The following is an 11,109-nucleotide window of genomic DNA, read 5'->3' as shown; positions in this document are numbered from 1 at the left end:
TTTTCTCTCTCTGTCTCTCTCGCTCATCTCTTTTCTTTCTATCTCTCTATTTTTCTATTCTCTCTATCGTTCATCTCTTTTCGCTCTCTTTCTATATGTCTCTCTCATCTCTTGTTTATCTCTATTTTTCTATATATCTCTCTCTGCCTCTCTGTCTCTCTCTATATCACTTTCTCTCTTTATCTCTCTCTTGCTCATCACTCTGTCTTTCTCTCTCTTCTCTATCTGTCTCTCACTCATTTCTCTCTCTCACCACCCATCTCCTCTACCACATTCACCACTACTGCAAACACCATTCCACCACCACCATTACTTCTACTGTAGCCACTTCACCTCTACGACTACCATTACTACTACTATCGCCACCACTCCACTACCACCACTACCACTACTACTACCATTACCTCTCTTTCACCCCTGTCACTCCATTTACACTACCACTACCACAACTTCATCACTATTCTGTTTCGCCATCACCATCACCACCGCCACCACCATCATCTCTTATCCACCACCTTCACTACTGCTGCCGCTCATTTTTCTTTACTACAAAAAATTAGTTCATGATTTTTAGTAATAAAAAAAAATAGACCGCAGGAAAATATTTTTCATTGACTACAGAAAATTAACTTTTATTTTAGTGAAAATATTTTTCATTAAAATATATACGAAACAAATCAACCTTAATAACGGAAAGAAAATAAAAATTATTATTTATTTATTTTTATTATTTAAATATTTATTTATGATTATTTATTTATTTATTTTTTTTTCAATCCCGCCCGCTCGGTCCCCTCATTTTTTCCATTCCCACGCCCCAAAATCCCCAATCTCTTTAGAACCAAAAAAAAACCCTAAATCTAATCGTCTCCCTCACATCACTCTCTCAGTCGCCTCTCTCTCTCTCTCTCTCTCTCTCTCACCCTCTCGTTTATCTCTGCACCGATCTCGTTCATCTCTGCACCGATCACTCTCCTACTCTCTCGTTGCTCATCTCATCGATTCGCACCGATCATCGCACCGCCGATCTACTCACAGGTAAACTCTCTCTCTCAATCTCTGTCTCTCTCTCTCTCGGCCCGATGGTTGTTTTATATATATATATATATCTGATATATATATATATATATATATCAGATATATCTCTGATCTAATCTGTCTCCCTCACTCTTTCATCTCATCAGATCAGTCTCATCTCTGTCCCTCCCTCTCTCGCCCCGATAGACTCACATTGTCTCACAGGTAAGCCTCTCTTTCTCCCTCTCTCTCCCTGATCTCTCATTTCTGCACTGCACCGATCGAATCTGTGTGTGTAATGTCTCCCTCATTCAGTGATGTCTGTAATGTCTGATAGCTTGTTATATTAGAAGAAAAATGCTACTTCCATTTACTTTTGAACTATGGAGACAACATCAATGGTTTAATTGTGAAATTGATGGTAAAATGATTTTGATCTCACTCCCATTTGGAAATCTGTTTATATGGCATTGCCTTTCAGGTTTCATAGGTCTCTTGTTTTTCCATATTTTTTGAATAGCAGATTTTGGAATATGAGTCTACCTTCATAGAACAGTGTCATGCACCACTCACTTTAATTTAACATTGTCCAATAATTTCTTTTCCATTTAAATGATTTTCTTTTAAAGTTGCCACTTCTCTTTGCATTGTATGAGTAGTTATTCTCACTATTTTAAACTTACCATCAACCTCTCTTTTAGTTATACTCCACCCTCTTGTAATTCCACAAAAAAGTGTGTATTCAAATTAAAATTCTTTTATGATCCATTTGGTTCATGAATTTGGTAAAAGGAAAAGTAAAAGATAATGCTAAGGAAATTATTGTTCCTTGTTTGAAAGTATGTGAGGAATTTTTTGTTCCAAGTATAATTTCTTCTTCTCCTCATTGCACAAATTTTTATTATTACATGAAAAATGTCAATCTAACTTTGCTTTAAGTAGGAGGGAAAACACGAAGGATAAAGATTTTCCTTTCCTTTTACCTTACTAATTTCAAGTTCCAAACAATGCCTTGATAAAATTACGAAATTCCACCGTATTTCCCTAGTAGATGGAAAGAATGTAGAGTGTCAAATAAATTAGTTGGTTTTGAGGAAGACAAACGTAGCTTCAAAAAAGAGGATCCCCAAATGAGGTGTTAGCTACATTGAGTGAATATGAATACTCCTTTCCTCGAAAGATGCTTTTAATCATTCTCATGTTTTTAATGGTTTTCAAAGGAGTTTCTTTTAGGTGTTAGCTTAATGCAGTAGTATGCATAGATCAAAACTCAGTTGCCATCTTCATTTCAAATCCTGTCAACTGCAGAGTCTATTCACCAAACGGAAGAAGTTGCTTTATGTTATTCTTACATTGCACTGTTCAAATATCATGCAGTTTTGAGAGAGAGAGAGAGAGAGAGAGAGAGAGAGCAAGATGAGTGGAGCAGTTCTGGTGGCTGTTGCTGCAGCAATGGGTAACTTACTACAAGGATGGGATAATGCTACTATTGCTGGTAATTTATTCTTTCATTTATTTTTACTCTTTTTTATTGTATTGTTATATTATGGATCACAACTAATAAATTTTGTGCTTTTGAATCCCCAGGCGTTTTATTTCTTTACAGTAGGAATTCAAAATTCGTTTTTATCTTCGATATTTTCAGAAACAAAAATAATAAAAAAACACCCATTCATCAACTTATCTTTTTTATTTTGCGGTTTTCTGTAGGATTTTGGAGTTACCTCAATACTTTTTTTTCCTTCTTTTTCATTCTTTTGATTTTCTTGTGTGATTGTACTCAGTTGTGCCCCCTCTCTACTTTATCTATTACAATCTTCTTTGTTGCTTATCAGAAAAAATAATAAAGTGTTTCCAATAGAATTGTTTCAGCAAATCAATTTGTCAAACAAAAATTTCATTTTCCCAATTTTTGAGAATAGAATATGAAAACAAAAATGATACCAAACACACCTTGAATTTTACCAGTACTATAGAAATTCACACCTATAAATATCTATCACCTATTTCCAAGAAGTCGAGAAACTTTAATGTCTCAAATCATAAATAAATTGTTTTAACAAAAAAGCCACTCAAGTAGATGAAGTTTTAGAATTGATAAGATGAGATTTTTTTATTGTAGCCTTGGACTCAATCTACTCCTCCTTTTAAACCCTTATTCAGTGAGGACTAAACTAGGCATGCTTTCCTTGGATCTCATAGAAGATTGTTCATGTCAACACAACTTAGCTGAAAATAATTTTCTATGCGACTATCACCCCACATTTCTTGGGTAGAAGATGAATCTTGCACTACAATTGATGTTCTTTTAGAAATTTTGATCATATAAAAGATTTAAAATAAACAACACTGTCAATTTGATGCATCAATTTGCACGAAGTAAAAAACAAAAAATTGACTTCAAATTACAATTCCATCTAGTTTAGGTCCTAATTTGAATAAATTACATCAATTTTCAAAATGATTTGTACTAAATACATACACAAACAAATGATTTTCTTGCATGGACTTTGTAGAGTAGAGTAGAGTAGAGTAGACCCAATGGAGGATTGGGATGTTTTGGGATGTTTAGAATTGGACTAAATGGGCAATGTGTTCAAACTCCTTTTCCAGTGGTGACAACTATTTTAAGGTTTTCATCAAATGAACAATTATATGTAGTAAATAAAAATTTAATTCCACTCATACCTGTGTGGAGTTGCCCCTGCTTCTATAGGAATCAAATTTGCTCCACAGAAGTGCAAGTTTTTTGGTGGAATTCCTCCTCATTATCTGTTTACTTTTTGTAGGGTTTTGATTACTTAATCATTTGTTGCATAACCTTCTCTTTCAAAATGATGCATATGCTATGTGGGCATAAGCAAAGCTTTGGCATCCACATGCTAGTTGGGCTGACTAAAAAATTAATTCTTACTTTTCCAAGATAAGGAAATGCAGTAGTCTCAAATGTGTCTGTCAATGCACAAATTCTGCCATGATGCTGATTGGTGAATGTTGCTGTTGCCTTATCTGATCATCCAAATTTAATAAAATTTTACCTTGTCATCATCTTCTTTAAATTGATTACTGATGGATGTGTGAAAGATAGGATTAGAAATGAATATATGCGCGAAATGGTAGGAGTACTATCAGTTGAAGATAAGTTGAGAGAGAAGATGCTAAGATGATTTAGTCATGTATAACAAAGACCTATGGATTCAATTGTAAGGAAGAGTGATGTAATCACTATAAATGTATATGTTATGAGGAGGGGAAGACCTAAATAGACATGGGACGTCTTAGTAAAAAAAAAAAATCAACTAAGCATATAGTCTTTAATACGACACAGTGGTGAAAAAAGATCCATGTAGCTGACCCTACTTGACTGGGACATAAGCCTTAATTTGGTTTGGTTATCATATTCGTTAAAATGCCATGCATGTTTTTTTGAGTGGTTGAAATTTTTTTCTATTTTTTTTTGAGTGTTTTTTTTTTCTATTTAGATCTGTTCCTTGCAGTGAAAACTGTTTTGTGTAATTGCAATCATTCCATGGGGTAAAAATTACAACTGAACTCTGCCCAATTGAATCAGTTGCATATAAGACTAGTAGATGGAAACTATTTTAGTGTTTGATGATTTAGTGAAGTTTCAAGAAAAGAAATTTGTTAATGATTGTTCCTAAGCTTTCTTTTTTTTTAAATGTTATTGTTCCTTAATTGTGGTTGGGTTGAATGAATTTTGTTCGATATTGGATTGAATGTTTATAAACAAAAATTAATTGTTTTCAAAAAAAAAAAATTGGTCGGCAAATTCTACACTTTTGCGACTGAAATCATTGGTCGGCAATTCCTTACATTTTGGCGACTAAATTGTTAGTCAGTGATTCCAAACTAAGAGGTCGCAGAATGTCACAATGTCTATATTTAGTCTGAAGTTATTGGCCACTGAATTTGGCTCGTTACACCTGATTAACTAGCATATATAGAGTTAATTGTAATAACATATTAGTATTCTTCTCACAATTCTTTATGATGGACCCTCTGCATGTGAGTTCCTACAAATAAATTTGTGTATTCTACAATCCAAGACAGGTAGGAACCCTTTAAAGTCCAACCCTTCCCACTCTCATCAGACATGAAAAAATTCCCCAGGTATATTACAATAAGAGTTTATTACACTATTTTGGACTACATTGAATTCCATTGTTATTGTTGTTATTATTATTATTATTATTATTATTATTATTATTATTATTATTATTATTATTATTATTATTATTATTTTTTGTGAGCAGGGAAAGCTTTGGTTTCTCCAATTGAGAGACATGCAGTTGTTCCTGATGACAACGTAAGTGTTCTTTCCACAGTTTTCATTGTCTTCATTACTGGTGTTTAAATAGTTGGTTTCTCCAAAAGTTTATAATTTGTAACTGTTATCTATTTATTTGTAGGTCAAAAGGATAAATTTTGCCGAGGGGAAGATCTGATTCTAGAAGTAAGGAATTTGCTGCTTGATTTTTGAAATAGGCTCAAAATTGAGATCTTGTTGGAAATTTTTTATTTTTTTTATTTTTTTGTAAGAGCATTTAAATATCCAATGTGCTGATTGGTGAATTTTAGATTTTATTTTATTATTTCATAGGATTTGGGTGAATTTTATAATTTAAATATGCTTTTATGAACATGTACAATTTAATTATTCTTTGTAAAATATTGAATTTGATGGTTTGATCAATTTTTATTTTTATTTTCTGTTATGATGTTTTTGTGAATGGAATGTAAATAATCAGCTCTTAGAGAGTGAGAGACGGCACCACCGTCGAAAAAAATAGAAAATTTTAATATTTTTATTAATTTTGTTATAAGTTTTACTTTTTGTGACGACATTATACTGTCACAAAAAATAGAAATTTTATTATTTAAAATAAAAATTTTATTATTTTTTAATATTTTTTGCGACGGCATTACACTGTCGTAAAAAATAAAAATTTTTATATTTTTATACTTTCTGCGGCGGCACCACACCGTCGCAAAAAAGTTTTTTTTTTTTTAAAAAAGACTATTAGCGACGGTATTTTTTGCCGTCTCAAATAACATTTTTAGCGACAGTAAAATAGGGCCGTCGCAAAAAAGTCAAGAAATTTCAAACGTTATTAGCGACTGCACGGTGCCGTCGCAAAAAGGTAAAAAATGCCGTCCCAAAACATTAGCGACGACACTTACCGTCGCAAAAACTCTTTTGCAACCCCTGCAGTTGCGACCCCCCTCTTGCCGTCGCAAAAAGTCATTTTGCCATCGCAAAAAATATTAGCAACAGCATTAGGAGTATTAGCGACGGTATTTTACCGTCGCAATTTTTTTGTAGTGAACTATTGATGTGAAATTCTGAATAATTTTTGAGTTTTTATGTTTGAATCTGTAGCATTACTAATAGAAATAAATATGGCTCCTTCGTTTTTGAAGCTGTTTTTGATATTGGATTTGTTAGATGGCCTAGCCTAATTAGTCACCATAACCCTCCTAATGGCTTAATCCCAAGGGAAAAGTCATGGTTTTAAGGAAGAGTTGAATTAGAAGGCAAGCACTTGGTGATTTGCAACGGTGGAAAAGCTAACTCCTATAGGTGCTAATTTAAAAACTAAAAAAAAAAAATATTTCTCAATAAAGATATGTATCTAATCCTAAACTTTGTACTAAGCTGATATTAATATAAATATCTTTTGTTTTGAGTTCAAAAAATAAAAATAAAAAATTAAGTGAAGTGAGTGTAATTTATCTATATTTTTTAGGGAGAGTTACATGTAGATTCTAATAGGTATATTTATTGTCTAATACGTCTTATATTAATTAATGACATTTTTCATCAAACACTATTAAAAAAGTCACAAATTGTTAATTTTCAGCTACAGTTTGAGAATTTTGTCACAAAAAAGTTACTAATTATAAATTTTGGCAACAGTTTAAAAAATCGTTGCAAAAAATCTAATTTTCAACTTTCAGTGACGGTTTAAAAAATATGTAACAGAAAAACGTCACCAATTGTAAGTTTTAGTGACAATTTATAAAAAACCGTGATACAAAAAGTCACTAGCTATCAATTTTTAGTGACATGCAAAAAAAATTATCATAAAAAATTATTTTCAATGACGATTTGACTAAGACTTATTTCAATAATTTGATGAGAATTAAATCCAACTATTAATAACTATTGGCGATTTATCCTATTTTTTATTTGTTGCATCTCTAATAGTTGAAGTCAAAACAACTTTGCTAAAGCTATTTTTTGGCATGTTACCGTGCACAAAAGTACATTTCTGAGCATACCATTCTAACGGATACTTGTCAATTTGACACAATTATTTGCCAAATTCCTCTTCTTCAACTGCTTATTATTGTCTCCGTACTCTGACGAAGACTCAAGAGGCCGAGTCCGGTGCTTCGACACAGACTCAAGAGGCCGGGGCCGATTCACCTCCGTTTTCTTTGTTTATGAAAATTAGCTACTTTTAGTATCAAATTGTTGTTGATTTCTTAAAATCAATTAATTTTGTTATTAATTTTTGTTTTGACAGTAAGATAACCTTGTTAAATCTTGAATCAAATTTAACTTAAAGTTTGATTTTATCATTTTTTGACAAGAGCAATGACATGTCATTAGAGCACCAATTTTGTAAAATCAAACTATTTTAGTGTGATGAATGGCAGAGTCATTAGAGATGTTCTACATTATTATTCTTATTATTATTATATATTGCAGATGCTCTACATTGTTGAAATGGCAAAAACAGAACAAGTGGTGTTTCCAATGAAGACAAATGGTTGAAAAGCCACCTCATTGGGGTAAAAAGGAAGCACTAGGAGGAGCGCCAGTGATGTGACAGTGGACCTTGCTCACTTTTTATGTCTTATTTTTTTTATTTTTTACTATTCCCAATGCATTAGTGCTATTAGTGATGTATTTTTTAATGGTCTAAATCATTGTTGAAGTTAAAATATACTACACAATATATATTTCATACAATGAATGTAATGTAATGTTCAAAGTTTTAGTTGCTATATTTTCATTAACGTACGTAACTTCAAAAATGTGTCTCCATTCGTTTGATTTGGATGGACTTTATGAAACTATTATATGCTTCCACATGAAAACTTATTATAAGTATATGTGATTAAGGGTGGTTTGGAATGATCTAAATAAGTGTACTTTTTGACTTTTTATGAAATATAAATTAAGTATGTGTTGGATTGGAAGTGATGTGATAGAGAAGTGATGTGACTTAAATAAGATAATGTGAAATAGGATAGTGACTTTTGGTTTTTTAACTTTTTTAGAGTATGACAAACAAAGGCTAAGAGTTATGCTAGGGGTCATAAATAAATTATTAAATTTTTTACCAAACCTCTCACATGGGTGTGGGACCGACACACATAATTTGTGTAGGTCCGACACTCATGTGAGGAGTTTGGTAAAAAATTTGATAATTCATTTGAGATCCATAATGTTTTCCTTTGATTAAAAACAAATTGAATTTTTCATTGTATCCAAGTTGATTAGCTCGATTTTAGTTTTGAATTTTTATTTTATCTCAAATTGATTCATATTTTAGTTTTTTTTTAAAATTTTTTTTTATGACAAATGCATATATGAGCGGCATGTATTATGCTTTTACAAGTAGAAGTAAAATTATAGATTTATTAACTTAAGTGACTTAACGTCAATTAACTTAATGATTATTTTTGGTAAAAAAAAAACTTAATAATGATATTATTAATTATATTAAATTGACACAAAATTTAAAATTAATAATCAAAATTAAGTCAAATGAAATTTTAAGAACTAAAATAACACAAGTAACAAAATGTAGGAACTACTGTGTAATTTGCCCAATGAATGACATTATTTGACACAATTATAATTTTTTTTGACATTTATAACGGTTAAAATATTGTTTGGTATCTCTTTTTTTTAAAAAAAAAAAAAAAACCTTTTGATAAGCTCTTTTGATATGTGACAAATGGAAAAATAAGTCTTTATTTATCTAAAACAAATCAAATAAGTTACCTTGTAAATGTTCTCAAAAGCCTAAACAGATAGTTTTTATACATTTTAATTTCAGAGCGTCTTGGTTAAAATTTCTAACATAACACACTAGGTATATGATATAATCTTCAAAAGTTAAAGCAAAACGTAATGGCCATTGTGATTCCTTTCTTCCATCTTTATTATTTATGTGACATTTTGTAAAATGAATAGTGTTTATAGCAATAGCTAAAATAAATAACAGTGTTGGAGTAAAAATAAATAAATAGACAAAATAAAATGTATATTTTATAGTAATTTTTGAATAGACACAATGACTAATAGTGTTGGGGATGTTTTTATTATCAACCATTTCATATATATTTTTTAAATAAATTATAAACACACCTCTGAGATTTATTAAAAATACATATTGCCCCTACACATTCTGAAAATTATAAATATCCTATTGTTAAAAAATTTCTTGTAACTGACCTAACAATTTTTTTTATTCAAATATCTTCTAATACCAAAATTAAATTATTATATTATCCTTATTTTCATCCACTCACCACCAAATTCCTTTCTCTACACCACAACAATATTCTCCAACCCTCATTGGCGACACACTCAATGTTTATAAACAATAATGTTGGTGGTGTTGATCTAGAGTGGGATGATTGGATAAAATGGTGTTACTAATTAAGAGAAAATGGGGAATAAGGAATGTAATGTAAGAAAAAGAATAAATAAATAAAGTGTTTAACTTCATAAAAGTTAATACAAGTATTTTTGAAATTTTTTTTGTTACTTATGTCATACATTTTGTTTGTTTAGCTTAATAGTTGATTAATTGAAGGAGATTTTTATTATGTGATTAGAAACCTCAAGGGATTGCATGACATTTTTCAAACGTGAAGAAAGAATATGTATTGTTAATAAATTTTAGAAGTATAGTCTATGAAAATAAAAGGTAATTATTGAATAGTTTTAGAAACCCATTGTATATATAAGGCATCAAATCAATAATGTAACAAAAATTTTTAAAAGGGCTTCTATTAGTGCCTAATTAATTTCTTTAGACTCCTCATTTTTTTGAACCCCAACTTTAAACCCTAAATTTTAATAAGATTGCTTTGAACACTTCACTTAATACTAATTTTACCTATATTCATAATATCATCATACCCAAGTGCACATCCACCTAATTTTGCACACCCCCTCTTCTTCTTCTTTTAGTAAACGAAGAACGTTTAAGAGATAATTGAGAACAACAAACGATTGAAAGATGAATCAACTGTCCCTTTCTTCTCTTTCTCTCATAAACGATAGTCTATTTCTCCTTGTCACCATGAACAACGATATCTCAGTAGGAAATCTTTTTGACAGTCTCTTTCTTCTTCTCTTAAATAACCTCTAATTCCCTATTACATATTATTTTTTTTGTTTATTTCGGGGTAAAACCCTCGATACAGGGGGTTTTAGAGGAAAAAAACCCTCAGAAAAAATAGAAATAGAGGAAAAATCCTACAAAATGGAACTATTTGGCATTTCAGTGCCGAACAAAATGCTTATTTTCAGCATTGTATTACTAAACTAAATGTTTCTGTTCAGCACTGTGTTATTGAACAGAACCTTAACAGACGACAAACCAGTACAGAACTGAAAATGACCAAGAATTGTACATTTAAGATAGATAAACTTACCCATGCAACATCAACCTTATTAGAATTGTTGTCATCGTCCTCCATTACTCTATAAGTATCAACGAATGGTGAAAAAGACTACAAATATAGAAACTCAGAGTCTGTAATAGGATTGCTTACAACATTAACTGATTTGGAATACAAAACACATTTGAAACCATCGAACAAAACGTTAACTGATTTGGTAGTTTCAATTATTTTTATTTTTTATTTCTTTTGAAGATGAATACGTGGGTTTAGATTGGTGATAAATAAAAAAAAAAAATACAATTAGGGTTTAGATTGGTAAAGAATATGTATGAATAGGGATGGAGGTGTGTGTACAATATTGTAGAGTGTCATTCTAATTATTTTCATTTGATGGGTGAGTGTTCCATTAAAATTTTT

The sequence above is a fragment of the Camellia sinensis genome, chromosome 1 (genome assembly GCF_055761805.1).
Source record: "Camellia sinensis isolate YWXY chromosome 1, ASM5576180v1, whole genome shotgun sequence".
NCBI lineage: Eukaryota > Viridiplantae > Streptophyta > Magnoliopsida > Ericales > Theaceae > Camellia > Camellia sinensis.
This window is presented reverse-complemented; position numbering follows the sequence as displayed.